We start from the raw sequence: 17,639 nt of genomic DNA on the forward strand, positions 1-17,639 counted from the left end.
AGATTTAGATATAAATGAATATCCTATTAGATACAAATTTGGATCAAATTATTTATTTTTAAACATACATCCCATATCCGATACTCTTACATTTTTAAAGTTGGTCAAATTCGATTTTCCGATTTGGTTATAAATGCAGAATTCATATTCAGATTATGAAATTGGGTTTTGGTCTCGAATTCAGATGTGGCTTTTTTTAGTTCTTATTAGAATGCAAGTTTATGAATATCTGCAAAAGCAGATACGGTTAAGGGTATATTTGAGTTGAATCTGATCAGTTGACATCCCTACTCATACACCACATAGATATAATGCTGGCTAATAATGAAAGATCTCATTCACCAAAAGCTTAAACAACCATGTTAAGCCCTTTAGAAAAATAAATAAATGTAAAAATAAAAGATAATTTATGAATATTTTCATTTAGGAATGAAATATTATTAAAATTGGAAATGAAAATGTAAGAATAGAACATAATTTATGAATATGTTCATTTAGGAAAGAAATCTTATTAAAACTTGGAAATAAAAAATATAGGATTGAAAATAATTTATTAGTCTTTCATTTAAAAAAAAAATCTTATTGACAATTGGAATTCAACAAGCTGGTGATACGTATATAAAATGGAAAATCCACCCCACGCACCACCACTATTGAGGGGGATGATAAAGAATCCCAAGCATCTTTGGGCATTCATCCATAGATCTACTTCATTCTCCCTTTAACTATTATATTTAAATTCTTTTTTGTAAATCTAACCTTAATGTGATCTTATGTTGATGAACAATATAATCTATGTTGATTTTTTTTTTGTAATAGTGTTTTATAATAAGCAAAAATGAATTGCTCTCAAAGCATCAACATTTTGGTAAAAGAAACATTGGTAGGTTTTGAACTGTAATCTAAACAAACATTGAATCTTAATCTACCACTTCCAACTAAATAACCTTTACAACCCTCTTTATATTATACTATTGCATTATTTTTACGTGGAAACCGCATGTTATTGCATTACGTTTCGTAGCTTGGGATTTCATATCAAAGTTTACCACAGATCTACAAGGATCTTAAAACTGCATATGGAAAATGGGTCATGATCCAGGGCAGAGTACTGAGACCTGTTGGGTGCGCCAATCTCCTTTTCCATTTGAACTGGATCTAAACTCTCAAGTGAATGCGGAGGCATGTTACCGTACTGAGACTCTGCATCAAGAAATGTCAAAACGCAAAAAGGACAGAAGAGAGAGTCAGCTTCTTCCAAGGAAAACGACGAAAGAAGACTACAACAACAGATGACAAAGAAGAAGGAAACAGAATCAGAATTAGATCTTAGAGTTCGACTGGTGGCAGAGAACCTTGCGAGAGGTAGAGCAACTCATGGCCTCTGCTCAGAGAAAGAGAGAGAGAGAGAGAGAAGGAGGGCGGGAGACAATGATGTGAAAACGAAGGTAGCTTAGCAATTTTTAAAGAGCAGTTGAAGGTTGTCTGATTGTGTGGACTCAGTAATTTATAGATTTAGCCCTTGGCGTGAGCGGGACGTAACTCTTTTATATTTATTATTACATATCGTCGTCAATAGTGTTAGAATTAATGAGTCCACACAATCAGACAACCTCCAACTGCTCTTTAAAAATTGCTAAGCTACCTTCGTTTTCACATCATTGTCTCCCGCCCTCCTTCTCTCTCTCTCTCTCTCTTTCTCTGAGCAGAGGCCATGAGTTGGTCTACCTCTCGCAAGGTTCTCTGCCACCAGTCGAACTCTAAGATCTAATTCTGATTCTGTTTCCTTCTTCTTTGTCATCTGTTGTTGTAGTCTTCTTTCGTCGTTTTCCTTGGAAGAAGCTGACTCTCTCTTCTGTCCTTTTTGCGTTTGACATTTCTTGGTGCAGAGTCTCAGTAGCGTGCCTCCGCATCCAGAAGGAGCTAATGGAATGCGAGGCATAAGGTCCTCCTCCCGGCTTTAAGCGTAAGGTCTCCGATGATCTTCAGAGGTATGTCTACATGTTATAAAAGAAGAGGAAAATTCTGCTGAAGAACAGAGTTTCTATATCTAGGCCATGACGTGATTCAATTATTCATCGGCCCTTCAATGATTAACGCTAAGGTTTTTAGACTTGCAGAGCATCTTTGGCCTGTGATGCACTTGACAAGTAGAATCCTCACCAAGTTATTAACCAAATCAAATAACTACAGTTCCCAAAACGAAACCAACAAAAACAAATGAATGCATAACCCAGGCGTCTTCCTGTATAAAACACACAATCAACAATGAAAACTCCATACAATATTGTGGCATACGAATCTAAAAAGCACAACATGGTACCATAAATTTAATACCTAAATCCCTTACATGTTATTATCCAAATCCAACAACCTAAAACCCCAACATTGACATAAATCATATTCAATAATTAGAAACACCCAACTTGACACTAAAAAATTCCGACGGTGAAACCAATACCACAAACTTTGTTGGTAAGACTTGGCAGTCCAACAACCATCGCCTGTTACCCCTTACAAAAGACGAAAACCAATATGGCAGGTACATCACTGAGAGCACCCTTTCCTCATCCGAAACCCGATAGCGGTGTCAAGGCTGTAACGCCTCAATATATTGTTGTGAGACCCCCTGAAGGAGGGTGGAACAAGATAGAAGGACGCATAAGAAAGTGCACTAAACTAAAAGAAACCAGGCTCGATTAAACTGGACAACCGCTTCAGCATGGATAGGAGTATTGTTTTGCTAAAAAGTTATCTTAAATAAAAGATAAACTTCCTAATATATTTATGAAAATTATTTTGATATAAAACATGTTTTGAATTTAGTTGTTTTTATGAAAAATGTCGATTTCTTTTACCAAAATGTTGATGCTTTGAGAATTGAGAGCAATTCATTTTTGCTTATTATAAAACACTATTAAAACAGAAAAAAAATCTCAACTTGCTATATGTTGTGCATCAACCTATCTTTAAGATCACATTGGTAAGGTTATATTTCAAAAAAAAAACTTTAAATATAATATTTAAAACGAGAATGGAGTAAATCTATGGATGAATGCCCAAAGAAGATTGAGATCCTCTATCATCCCGGTGAATAGTGGTGGTGCCTTGGGTGGATTTTTCATTTTATATACGTATCACCAGCTTGTTGAATTCCAATTGTCAGTAAGATTTCTTTCTTAAATGAAAGACTAATAAATTATTTTTAATCATATATTTTTTATTTCCAAGTTCTAATAAGATTTCTTTCTTAAATGAACTTATTCATAAATTATGTTCTATTCTTACATTTTCATTTCTAATTTTAATGAGATTTTATTCCTAAATGAAAATATTCATAAATTATCTTTTAGTTTTACCTTTATTTATTGTTCTAAAGGGCTTAAAATTGTTGTTTAAATTTAGGTCTTCCATTATTGGTCAGCATTATATCTATGTGGTGTATGAGTAGGGATGTCAACAACTGATCACATTCAACTCAAATATACTCTTAACTATATCTTCTTTTGCAGATATTCACAAACTATCATTCTAATAGGAACTAAGAAAAGTCACATGTGAATTCGAACCCAAAACCCAAATTTGTAATCTGAATTTGAATTTTACATTTATAACCAAATCGGAAAACCGGATTTGACCAACTTTAAAAATGTAAGGGTATTGGATATGGGATGTATGTTCAAAAATAAATAATTCGATACGAATCTGTATCTAATAGGATATTCATTTATATCTGAATATGTATTTGAATACAATTAGATGTCATTTCTTAAATCCAAATATGATCTGTTTTTTTAATCATATATTAAATTTTCCATCATATCCAATTTTTTCGGAATGGTTCTATTGCACATCTGATCCAAATCAAATACATTGACATCCCTACAAATGAGGTGACACGAGGTACCTAATTGACAGTGTTGTCGCTATGTCAAACACGGACGCAACTCTGTGCGTTATTGGCGAGGGAAATGAGGGAGTTTTTAGGTCTCATGCAATTAGATTTGTGAATAGTAGCACTTGAGAGTTGGACGGCCTAGTTAGGTCAAATAAAAGTGAATCTCATTAAAGTTTAATTACACACACACACAAATATATAACTAATTAATTGAAAATGTTTTTCTCCCCTTATATGTTGATGAAACTTTAATTTATCTACCAGAAGAAATTATCACAAATTTTGATGCGGCGATTGCATTAGACATTACCTTCTCTAACACAAACACACCATTCTAAACCTGTTATTATACATATATCAAGCGGAGAGGCCCGTTCATATGATCATAAAACAAACTTAATACATAAAACCACGTTCAACTTTGCTTTTGCTAAAAACGTACTTAAAATCTAAATGTTTAAGTTCATTATAAAACTATAATATATGTATACATATATTATAGTTTTAGAATGAAATGCGCCCATATTTTTGCGCACACAGATTATAGCTTCTATATACAAATTAGATTTGAATTTTGAGGTGATCTTATTCTTTGGGTAATATCTTGCCACGATGCCTACAAGGGCTCGTCCACCAGCTCTGTTTGTGATATAAATGTTGAAGTTGATGACGAATTTGAAATCGAGGTCTAGGGTGTTGGAAAGGAAGACAGCTAACTTTTGCTTACTATGTTAATAAAAAATTATCTTTAAGTTCTTATCTGACGACTTTGAGGAAAAATTATAGTTTCCATTAAGAAATTTATAAAATAAATTCCCTTTTTAGAAATAAATAAAAAACGAAATATTTTGCTTTCCAGCGTGTAAGTTTTGGCTTTTTCATACAAAAAAACTATTGAGATTTTATTTAAACATCAGGCTTTTCATGGAAACTGCCAGCTAAAGGCTTGATATGCGTGTTTGATTCTAAAAATAAATTATGTTCAATCCTCTGATTTGTATTAAACATGAAACAATATATCTTCGACATGTGTTTCTAATTCCAAGACCCTAGACAAGAAAACTGGGAAAGAATCACTCTCAGGGGAAAAACTAAAGACACACTAATCATCATATAAGAAGACAGATACAAAAAGCGAAAAAGAAAGCCATTACATTGTCTACATGTTATAGAGCAAGAGGAAAAATCTGCTGAAGAACAGAGTTTCTATATCATGTAGGCCATGATGTGATTCAATTATTCATCGGCCCTTCAATGATTAACGCTAAGTTTTTTAGACTTTCATAGCATCTTTAGCCAGTGATGCACTTGAGAAGTAGAATCCCATGAGGGCAATAACCAAATCAAATAACTACAGCTCCCAAAACAAAACCAACAAAAGCAAATGAATGCATAACCCAGGCGTCTTCCTGTGTAAAACGCACAATCAACAATGAGAACTCCATACGATATTATGGCATACTAATCTAAAAAGCACAAAATGTATTCAATAATCAGAAACACTTAATTTGGCATTAAAAAATTTTGTAGCTTTGTTGCCAAGACTTGGCAATCCAACCATGAAAAAATAAAATTTTAATGCAATATTAATGAAATGCATTATGCCTAAAAAGGCTTCAATTTTTATAGTTCGTGATTTAGAACATGCTACTATATGAATCTTAAACCCGCGTCTTTGGACAACTGTAGTAAGTTGGTTAATCTGAAAAAGTTTTTTACTATATGAATTACAACCAAAATGTTGTGAGTCTGCACATGGTGCTTGAAGTTTGGACTTGCTAGGCAAAGGAAAGAAAAAGAAAAAAAAAGGAGAAAATCATGATGGCCAGTCTCCCTTCATATAATAAAATGGTTTCCTTATCGGTTCTCAAACTTAATGTCTTCACAAAACCTGAATAATGGATGGTAGATGCAACATTCTCTTGCTAAGAAAAGATGAGGCATTTAATGAAGGTGGTGTTTGATTGCTTTTACAACATTCTCTTAGAAAAATTATTTCATTTTCAATTGAAAACCCCTGAATTTTGACATAAAACTCGCAAAATACTGTACGTTGGTAATGTTAAACACGAAGGGGACATTAGAACCATGATCATCGAATGGGCATGGTAGGGTCCAAAACCGGGATTTGGTAACAGGAATACTATGTTCATTGGAACCCAGTGTTTTATGAATTTGTGGAAGTTTTCAAGAAATTCAACACTACTCATTGGGTAATTAAAGGTTGTTTAGCATTAGAAACAATATATACTTGTTCCATGAATTTACCACAAAATTTAGAGAAATTAATATCTTGTTCCTAATGTAATGACATCTTGAACATGTGTTCTTGTAGGAACATTTATTTTGATGTCGTTGAGAGACCTCACAACTGCCCATTACAAGAAGTACAAGACTACAAGGGAGAAAAATTCTATTTTACGGTTAAACTGATATAGTAGGTTTCCATGCACATCTGATAGTCTCGGTTTTCTGTATCGGTTAATCTGGAGTGGCCGATACGTATGTCCGGGGACCCGAGAACGAATTGAGAAAAGTGGCACCAACAGTGTAACGCTGAACAGTGGAGAAATAAACAGACGACGAAACAATGGAACATGTTTCCCCATGTCCCCCAAATGTATGTCAACGACTCGGATTCGGATTCGGATCGGATACAATTTCAATCATATCCGTTTTTTCAGATATTCATATATTCGGATTCAGATTCGAATTCGAATTCGGACAAAGCAAAGTCATATCCGAATCCGAAATCTGATTTCACAATCGAAATCCGATCCGAATCCAATTTTTATATTTATATCCGAATCCAAATTTTGAACCGAATTTTACCGTTTTTCAAGTATTAGATAGAGGATATTTGTCTAAAACTGAATCTGATCCAAATCCGTATTCGTATCCGATCCGATATTCATGTATATCTGAATCCGAATCCGAATCCGATCTGATGTCATGTATTAAATCCGAATCTGATCCGATTTCTTAATTGAATATTAAATTTTTATTCATATCCGTTTTTTCGGATCGAATCGGTCGGATCGGATATATTGACATCCTACGGAAATTCAAGATCCTAAAACTGATAGCCACGTAGAGATCAAGCCGGAATTATCATACTGCCATGTGGCAGCAGCCCGCAGTACTTGATTTCCAAGTGAACGCCTGAATATATTTCTCATTTCATTAGCACCATTATCGCGGATGAAGTTAAAAGCATGGGAGGACAGAAAGAACAGACGGGGGAAGAGGGAAGGAAAAGTTGAAAAGTGAGAGCGATAAAAAAGAAAGCGAAGGGAGACGACAGTTTGAAGTTTGAACGCTCGCTTTGCCGCTCCTTTCTCCCGGGAAGAATGGAAGAAGACGAGCGGGAGAAGATCGGCCTTCTTCTATCTGCATTTCGTTCTGCGCAAGTGGAGGATGTGTAAATTTTCGTGGCCGAACGGAGACATTCCTGGTTCCATCGGATCCGTGGGCGCAGGTACGTCCTATCCTGGTCACCGTTTGGATGTTTGCGGCGAGATCACGATCTCGTGATCCTTTCGTTTCTTTTTCTCGTCGTGTTTTTTGCACCGTTCCGTGATCTACGTGCGTTTTTTTTTTCCTCTCGGTTGCTTCTTCGCGTACTCTTGATCTCTTTCTGAGTCGCCCTCGCGTTTCGGGGTAAGAGGCGGAGTCTTGCTTGTGTTGTTGCTTTCTTCCGCATCTTCTTGGGATTGTGTTGTGATTTTTTTTTTCTTCTACTTTCCTGTTTTTGATCGAACGACGGATTTATCTCGTTCTTCTTGATTTATTGCTCCTTTAATTTGTCTTTTGCTACAATAAGGAAAATCTTATTCTTGATTAACTCTCTCTCTCTCTTCATTTCAGCAATGCGACGATCCTTTTTCTTTTTATTTCGATTTTAAAAGCAGTTCATCTCTCTTGGATTTCTTGAAAGGAGGAGAAATCTCGTCGTAAATTTTCTTCTTCCTTCTTCGTTACTTTGTTCCGCTGGTTGCTCGAACAACGGCGCACCATCGTTTTTCTTGCATTTATTTCCCTTGTTTTTGCATTTCTTTCGGATCCGAGGGCGCAGGTACGGCCTATCCTGGTCACCGTTTGGATGTTTGCGGCGAGATCGCGATCTCGTGATCCTTTCGTTTCTTTTTCTCGTCGTTTTTTTTGCACCGTTCCGTGATCTACGTGCGTTTTTTTTTCCCTCTCGGTTGCTTCTTCGCGTACTCTTGATCTCTTTCTGAGTCGCCCTCGCGTTTCGGGGTAAGAGGCGGCGGAGTCTTGCTTGTGTTGTTGCTTCTTCTTGCTTCTTGCTTGAATTCTTCCGCATCTTCTTGGGATTGTGTTGTGATTTTTTTTTTCTTCTTCTTTCCTGTTTTTGATCGAACGACGGATTTATCTCGTTCTTCTTGATTTATTGCTCCTTTAATTTGTCTTTTGCTACGATAAGGAAAATCTTATTCTTGATTAACTCTCTCTCTCTCTCTCTTCATTTCAGCAATGCGACGATCCTTTTTCTTTTTATTTCGATTTTAAAAGCAGTTCATCTCTCTTGGATTTCTTGAAAGGAGGAGAAATCTCGTCGTAAATTTTCTTCTTCCTTCTTCGTTACTTTGTTCCGCTGGTTGCTCGAACAACGGCGCACCATCGTTTTTCTTGCATTTATTTCCCTTGTTTTTGCATTTCTTTCTCCCTGCCTGCGAGCTAAAACCTTTATTTTAGGTCGATTTACTCCTTCTTTTATGGCATTTTCTCGTCGTTTTGCTCTTCTTTTTCGTTTTTTATAGCTCTCTCTCCCTCACTCTCGGCGTCAAGCGTCAGACACTCCCGTTCGCATATTCGGAGGGCGACGAAAGGATTTATCTGCGTTCTGTATTTTCGCCGCTTATCTCAGAGAAATTTGCGCTTGCTGTAAGCAGAAGCCTAATGCTTTCCTTTTCTGCCTTTTCCTGGATATTATTCGCCAACCACCAAACTTGCGTCTGTTTCTCTCTCTCTCTCTCTCTCTATATATATATATATATATATATATATATATATATATTATATTCTTTTTGCGTCGCCATCAGCATTTGGTGGATGTTATTCCTCCTCTATTAGGTTACGATACGTGTATCTCTTTATTTTACCATTTTTAATTTTCATTCTTGATCAACGTCATGAAATCCGCCTCATCTTCTGTTGAATAATTATGATGCGTGAGATTGTCTGGACAATGTACTTCTAGACGCTTTTCAGACAACAAGTGTCAGACGAAAGTACAGCAGGAACCTTAATGGCTTGTGAAATTTGTGAATAGATGGCGTTTGTATTATCATTGTCTTTGTGTAAGTTTAACGGGGAAGGAGAGAAAGTTAGAGACTCGGAGGCTTCCTATACTTATTTCCACAAAGTGCATGCTTCGTTTTTCACTTTCAGTTCTTATAGAGGAAATGAAGATAGTAGTTTTCGTGGTTTAGAGGTTGCCCATCGTTTCCCTTTTTGGTTTTGTGCTTGCAAGTTTCGCGGGTTGGGTCTTTCTCCTGTTTTCTTTCCCTATTGGTTTTCACCAGCTTAAGAATGTCACCTTGGTTTATTCTTCTGTTTGGTGTTCCTGTTCTCGCCTTTTCCTTCTTTTGATCTTGTTCTTTGACGATTATTGTCTTCCTTTTTTTTCCCCATTCCTTCCTTCTTACAAGGACGGTCTTGTAGCTTCTCATTTTGAATTCCTTTTTTTCCTCTTAAAGTTCTCTAGCTTTCAGGTTGTGTCTGACTAGTGAAACATTTTTGTATTTGTCTAGTGAATGTGAATATGCTGTTCACTAATATGAGGACATTTGAAATAGTGCATCCATGATTCTTGAATCTGACTGGCTGTGATTGATTTTTTACCAACACCACTCTTGATTTTTGTTTTGGTTCTGTATCTTTTTCTCTTTCTGCATTCTTGAGAGCAGATAGTTACTTTGTTCGGTGGCATACTTAGACATTACATTTTTTTTCCCTCAATTTAAGTTTAAACTGTCCTCATGGTTCTCATTTGGCAGGGTTCAACTGTTCGAAGTTTGCAGGACTTCCTATTTCTTGAAGAAGAAAATGGATCAGTATGAGGTGTTGGAGCAGATTGGTAAAGGTGCCTTCGGTTCTGCTCTTCTTGTGAGGCATAAGCAAGAAAAAACGAAGTAAGAACTTGAAATTACCTATGTTAATATTTTTATTTCTTCTTCCCCATCCTTGATTTAGAGACTGTTAAAAGTTCTCTTAATTTTCTTCTGTTTCTTAATTTCTATAGGTATGTATTGAAGAAATCCGTCTTGATTTAGAGAGTGTTAAAAGTTCTCTTAATTTTCTTCTGTTTCTTAATTTCTATAGGTATGTATTGAAGAAAATCCGTCTTGCTCGTCAGACAGATCGCTGCCGGAGATCTGCACATCAAGAAGTGGGTGCTTGTTTTAACAAGACTATTCTATGGATCATTTGTGTCTGGAAAGTTGATCTTTCACTTGGTGTTGCATGGGATTGTGTTGGAAGTAGAAAAATTAAGAAAAAAGAACAACATCTTTGCTATCAGCCACTATTTGTAGATCATTGAACTTGACTTGGATATCCTCATGAAATAGTTGATATAATTTTTTGGTGTTGATGCCTTGAATTTTGTCCTGTTGCCCATGGAAATTTGCAGGGGTTATTCAATACAGAAGATGTGTTTGTTTCCTTTCTGGTTTTCACTGAAAATTTGGGATATTAGGGTCTTGCACTCTGCACTTTGCATTGTTAGTACTTGGGTTTTGAATGATTTCTATAGCAGAATCTGGCTAGCCATTATATGAAACCAACAAGAATCTTCCATTTCTATTGCCCAATAATCTTAAGGCTGGAAATTATAGAAAAGAGGTGTCTGTTTGCACAAACATTGGTGTGATTAACCTGTCGTGATGGATTGCTCATGTTGAGATGTCAGACTTTTTTATGTTGTTAACTTCCATATATTGGTCCAATGGTCTAGAAATTTTCTTCACCAGCCTATGATCTAAGAACTTTTAATGAAATAGCAGCTTTGTTCTTAAGCATTTAGGGCATTGCCTCACCCATAAGGTATCAGAATCCAGCAGCAAAATAAACTGGACTTTTGTATGTTTTTTTTTTTGTAAGGAATAGCAGTTTATTCTCCATGGTTGGTCTTTGTAGATGGAGCTTATTTCAAGAGTCTGGAATGAGGAATCCATATATTGTGGAATATAAAGATTCTTGGGTAGAGAAGGTCAGTATTAATTCAGAATCTATTATTCATTTGCTCTGTTTTATTTAATTTTTGCTCCTATATTAAGAATCAAGACCTAATTTCCAAAAAAATGCACATGTGATAGTTTATTACTGTAGCTCGTTCTGTACTTTTGTAATAGGAATTTTCTTTGCTAGAAGCTGTCTCAACTAGCATAAGAGCTAACTTTATGAACTTTTATGCTGCTCAAATGTGACATAATTCATTGATAGTCATGACATATCTTCATTATTAGCTTGGCAATGTTGGAAAAGAGTAGTTCTGCATACTGCCATGAAAGGTTAGAAAGTAATATTTCTGCACACATGGAGTCAAGATTTAGAAAATAATAGTTGTGCTGCGAATTGACAATAATAATGGGGGAGAAAATGCCAAGTTGTCATGCTACCTCATCCTTTTCTGCTTGTTTTATATCTGAATGTAAGAAATGAATTTCCTTGCCATCTTAAACATTTTCTTCTTTCAGTGATCAAACAAAGGTGGCTGAACGAAACATTTTCATCCTGCCTTTTTGAGCTTTTATTTGACTTGAAATAACCAATACTATCTACATGCATGGTGAAAATTTTAAACCAGATACTGGTGACTGAGTTCAATTGATGCCTTGGTGCTTCCTTCTTCTTCATGGTTGATATGCATGCATCATCATAGGATATTGTGAGGATGGAGACATGTATGTTATTTCTTGCTGCCATATGTGTTCCTATTTCCGCTGAGACTGGGGTTTTTGATGGCTTTTGTCTTTTGTTTAATCTGCTTCTTTTACTTATGTAGGGCACAGGCCATTAAGAAAGCAAATGGAGTTCCTTTTCCAGAAGAGGTATGTCTCATATCAACTATGACATTCATATGGTGTAGTTCATTCAAATTTAGTATGCACATGATACATTGATGTTTGATCATAAACAGAGACTTTGCAAATGGCTCACTCAACTGCTTATGGCATTGGACTACTTGCACTCTAATCACATACTTCATCGTGATGTGAAGGTACTGAATTTTCCTGGCCATCTTCTGAACTTTCCCTTAACACTGTAGTGATTGTTTTTTTATACATTAGTGATCTGAAGTTATTATAGTGTTGTATAATAGCTTCAGTGCTCAAATATATTTTTAAGAAAGGATCGAGACATTCGGCTAGGTATTCCTTCTAATCATTGACAAATACTGTTAGTCTAGTCATTGCAGAGACATGGGTGTAAATGCTTGGATTCATCTGTCACATGATTTTTTTGTGTAGGTGATTTTGGGCTTGCTAAAATATTGACTTCTGATGGCCTCGCCAATTCCGTAAGTGTCCTCATCTGGATAAAATTTCTCAGTTATGCTCTTGATCTGCAGTGACAGTGGAAAGTTCATTTTTGCCAAAACCCTCTGTCTGCCATCATCAGTGGTTCGTCCAATTCTCATGTAATGCACTACTTTTTCAAAGCACCCCAAGGATTCAACTTTTTGAAGTGTAATAAAAGTCAAAAAGTGTTTCTCTTTTTTTTTCTTTTTTTTTTCTAGTACCAATCTCATTTGGTTGTATCGAAGAATTATGTGTTTCCTCCTTGATGCTTGTCTGATATTTGCTTTCTTCCTTTATATTTATACTTATTCTCTTAGGTTGTTGGGACTCCCAGCTATATGTGCCCAGAGCTTCTTGCTGATATTCCATATGGCACCAAGTCCGATATTGGTCGCTGGGTATGTTTTGACGTGTTAATTGTCTGCATCATTGTCTTTACTTAATGTCTATGCCATTTACTGATACAAGCACCTGCCATTGAAAATGCTTCCAGGATGCTGCATATTTGAGATGACTGCTCACAAGCCTGCATTTAAAGCATTTGTAAGTTTACATCATTTTAGTGCCTAAATTTGGATCATTATTCCTGAGTTATCTCTGACCTTGAAATAAATTTTCTGCAATGTTCATTGTCAGCTGAAGAAACATTTCTAGATAAACCTTTATGTCATGAACTAGTTTCTCGAATGCAGCCCAAAATTGTGCATGAAATTTCTTTAAGTTTGGAAATACCATTTTATTTGCTCCACACCTTGTCCTATATTCATGCAAGGATTTGTACGTTGCTTCTCAATGGTGGTTTCTATACATTCTTAATGAGCTATCATGCCATTTATGTGGAAACGTGTCCTAGGCAATGCTGAGGGCTGCTCCTGATGACTATAGCATCATCATCCTATTGATGTGAAAAATGACCATCTTACCCAAGGTTGTCATCTCTGGTGTCTCTAGATTCATTTCAGAGTATTTTGTGGCTGTAAGGATGACGGCTGTTTATTCTGCAATGAAACTACAATGCCTAAAGTTTCTATCAGATATAAAGTAGATGAAGTGAATTTTTGCCGGAGAAGTTTGAAAAAGAAATACTATTTTATTTGCTCTACATATATTTTATCATTCTTCTCGTGACATTGGCTGGCCTTGCTTGGGTTCATCAATCGTAGGGTTTGTTTCTACTGCTTTCTTATTTTTCTGCACCCATCTGTTATCCCCTTTGCACACACACACACACACACACACACACATATATATATATATATTTATTTATTTATTTATTTATTATGTGGCATACTATTGCAGCTTTCCTGATGAACAATTTGAATTTCCGTGATTGTCTGCAGGATATGCAATCATTGATCAATAAGATAAACAAGTCTATTGTTGCTCCTCTTCCAATCAAGTATTCTGGTGCATTGTAAGTTTTTTGCCTCTAACTTGGACTTGTGTTTTTGCTAAACTCCACAAGAATGTTACAGATGTGAAAGAGTGGAAGGTGCAATTTTGTTTCTTGAGATGCTTCATAAAAATAGGCACGGTGGTGAAAATAAATCAGTGGAATACATGTATGAATATGAAGCACTGTTACAAATTGCGTGTTTTCGAAAAACAACATTACGTTAAGAAAGAGAAATGTGGCAAAATTGTGAACATGTTTTTCGGAAAAAAATGTGAAAACAAGTTTGGCACATTTTTTTTCACCTTTTTTGGGGAATTCTTTACTCCTTTTCATTTTTAATGTTAATATCATCATGGATTAAATTTTAAATTTAAATTTAAATTAAAGTGTTCATAACCATTTTTATCATCAATATAGGTCCAAAACATTATTTTTATTATTTTATCCAGTTATTGCTTATGCTTTATTATTAGTATCTATGTAATTTTAGGATTTTTATTTTTTCTTAAAGTTACCATGATTTTCTTGAGAAAAAAACTTTACCAGAAAATATTAAGATCATGACTATATATAGATATATATAGAACGTATGTATATCCATGTCACCAAATTTTTTGAGATTGGCATGCTAGTCCTCAGCATACTTGTGCCCAGATCCATGTTACATGGCTTCAGAATCATGCTAAAAATTAAAATGCTGTTTTTCAAGCGTTGGTTGTCTTATGGTGTCTATCTAAAGTTTCTGATTTACAGTAATTCTGTTGATTATCTCATAATTCCTAGACCTTTTCATCTCTTTCCTGTTCACATTCTTTTGTTTGGTTGGATATTGTTTCTCATTTCCGATCCTCTCCATATCTTGATAGGTAATTATCAACAGACTGGAAACTAAAATATTGCTATTTAACTAATTACGTTGTGGAAAATTTATGAAATATAAATTGTGTAACTGAGTAATATCTTATTATAGATAAAATGTGGGCTAAATTGCAAAAAGCACTTGAATAATCACATTTAAGCAGTCCGGTTTTTATCCGTGCAAGGGGTACGACGGCAGGGGAAATCGCCGTGAACTTCATTCATGGCAGTCAGGATGCAACCCCACTGCAAAAAAGGGAAATTGCAAGGGAGGGCAGCGCCTCCTACCTTTTTAGGAAGGGGGAGGCCATCCAAGACCACCGGCGATGCCCCACCAGACCGTCCTAAGCAGCATTGGGGGTGGGGACGACCTACCCTCCACCACTCCGACGACACGTGGCGATGCATCGCCGGTGTGGGTAGGGGTGGCCGCAAAGCGCAGGGAAGCATCGGGCCCGACGTGAGCTGTCCATTGCCTTTGTTGTTGAAGTTTTTTTTTTTTCCTTTTAGGATTGCGTGTTGTGAAAATCGGACGCACCATAAGGAGCGTATCCCTGACGCTAAAAAAACTGGCATGAGGGGAGACACTTGGATAATGTGTTCCATACCATCATTTTTGTACAGTGCCGATGCAACATAGCTTCGGACATTTGATATCTCTAACTAAATTGGATGTACTTGTCTTTGAAAAGTATATTGAAAGTTGTTGGTTATGCTTCCTCTCCATTCGTGATTCTGACATTCTCTCCATAAGTGTTCAGTAGGGGACTCGTGAAAAGCATGCTGAGGAAAAGCCCAGAGCATCGACCAAGTGTACGTATAGAATGCCATTCCTGGGATTTTACTTTTTCATATGTGATGTTCCCCCATGCCCGTTCATTGGAGTAGGTATTGAGTCAAAAAATGTTGTTCTTGATGGTCAAGCTGGATAGGCCCATGGGTTTTGAACCTCAGACCAAGTTATGAAAACGGTGCAACTATTTGACACAAATTTGGCGGATCTTCTCGACACAAATTTGCCATTTTTTACCTGCAAAAGGGAAGGGAAACAAAGCCCAATTTTGCCCAGTTTCAGTATACATGTTAACATTTACAAAGAACGTTACTAACAGCAGATAACTTGTTCAGATCATTCTTTTGACGGACTCGCAGAAGATGCATGACCAGCATATTCAGAGATGTACCAAGTCTTCATAAAAGAATTATAGTTAATTGGCTTGCCTTATCCCCTTGCTTGTTTCTGAATGGGCCAAATAGGTTGGGTTTCTCAAGTCCTCAATCCTTGTATGGAAGCTTTAGATTTTGATGTTGACCAACGCTAATTTGGCTTATCAGGCTGCAGGTCTTTTGAAGCATCCAGTTCTCCAGCCTTACGCTCTCAAGATCCATCTCAAATCCATACAGATGCGTGGTTTTCTTCCATTCCACCTGCATGGGTATGGTGGTACTATTGATGATTTTGATGATAACCATAACCCAGAAAGACGTTCGTGTGTGGATTGTGTCGTTAACTTCAGATTCTCTGAGGTAGAGGACAAGTATATTCCATCAAACCTTGAAGAGAAGAGACGGTCATTCTGCGACGAGAAAATATTGAGAGCTTGTGATCCTGACGACGATCAAGACTTAAAGTTTGGGAGGAGGAGCGCATACAGTAGTCCCATCTTTCTGAAGCATGAACTTAGCGAGGTATCTGATGCCTGTTGCCATGCTGAAGACACCAACATCAGAAAGCCTCAACGTTTGAAGGGCTCTCGTGTTACAGCAACTCCTAGACAAAGTTCCCCCGTCTGCATGCAAGCGTCTGCCAAAGCTTGCTCAACACCACCGAGAAGATCAACATTGCCAAAGATTCCTAGAACTGGCATAACCCGGGAGTCGGTAAGATCATCTGTTTCTCACTGTTCATTTTTTTCACACAGAACATGCTAAAGACCTCTAGCATCTTGACTCGCCTAAATGTTCACAGCTATGCTCAACCGTCTGAGGTTTTTCATTTTGCCGTATGAAGTCATCAAAAGTTGCTTTCCTCTTTTGCTGCAGCCTTTCACAGGACGAACTCCGGACTACCAATACAGTAGGCATGGTCGCCGAGCATCATTACCGCTACCCACAAAAGCAAGTGTGCAGACACCTCGTATCCCCAGCTCTGCAACGCCAAGAATCTCGCACACGTACATTACTCCGCGAACATCTTCTGCTGATACAGGATCGCCTGACCAAAGTTGTTAATAGGCGGCAACCGGCCAAGCACACCATACAGCTTCTGCAGCATGTGGACTCGCCTGATGTCTCCGTCAATGAGCCTCGAATCGACAAGATTGCAGAGTTCCCGTTACCATGCAATGGCGAGCCTCTTTTTACCAAGGCTCAGAAGAGAAAAAATGTGAAATCGGCTAGCGCTGCCATTCAGGAGTGCCTATCCAACACAGGAAAAACGGACTATAAGAATACATGAAACGCCTGGGAAGTGTGGGTTCAATGAGGTTATGAATGTGATAAGGAGCAATTCGGGTGGCCTGGGATCGGCTGATGGCGTTGGAGAGGAGGTCTGTTCTGGCAGGTTATCCGTTGATTCACAGAACTATCGGTTCAACACTAGGTCGCATCAGCAGCTTGCCGAGGATCTGGAAGGGCTGCTAGAGTTCAGCGTGCGGTTGCTGAATCAGGAGAGGTATAAGGAATTGGGAGATGACAACAAGAGGCTAGCAACAAGCACGCTCTTTCTTGTTTTTCTCTTTTTCCATATGATTGAAATTGATCTTAATGGCTATAAAATTATATTATGCCAAGATCAAAAATTAGATTTGGATATGACTTGTAGAATTTATACATATGTTTACATATGTGTAAGTGTGACTTTGATAACTGATGCATTTGAATCGTATGATGGTTATGACATAATCTCGTATTTGCTTTGATCAAGTAATAATATCCATGC

At 36.9% G+C, this 17,639-nt stretch overlaps 1 pseudogene; it reads left to right on the forward strand.

Moving 5' to 3' along the window:
* Positions 1 to 7,110: 7,110 nt before the first annotated feature.
* Positions 7,111 to 17,639, forward strand: LOC116268169 (serine/threonine-protein kinase Nek2-like; annotated as a pseudogene).

Source organism: Nymphaea colorata, chromosome 1 (genome assembly GCF_008831285.2).
Source record: "Nymphaea colorata isolate Beijing-Zhang1983 chromosome 1, ASM883128v2, whole genome shotgun sequence".
Taxonomy (NCBI): domain Eukaryota; kingdom Viridiplantae; phylum Streptophyta; class Magnoliopsida; order Nymphaeales; family Nymphaeaceae; genus Nymphaea; species Nymphaea colorata.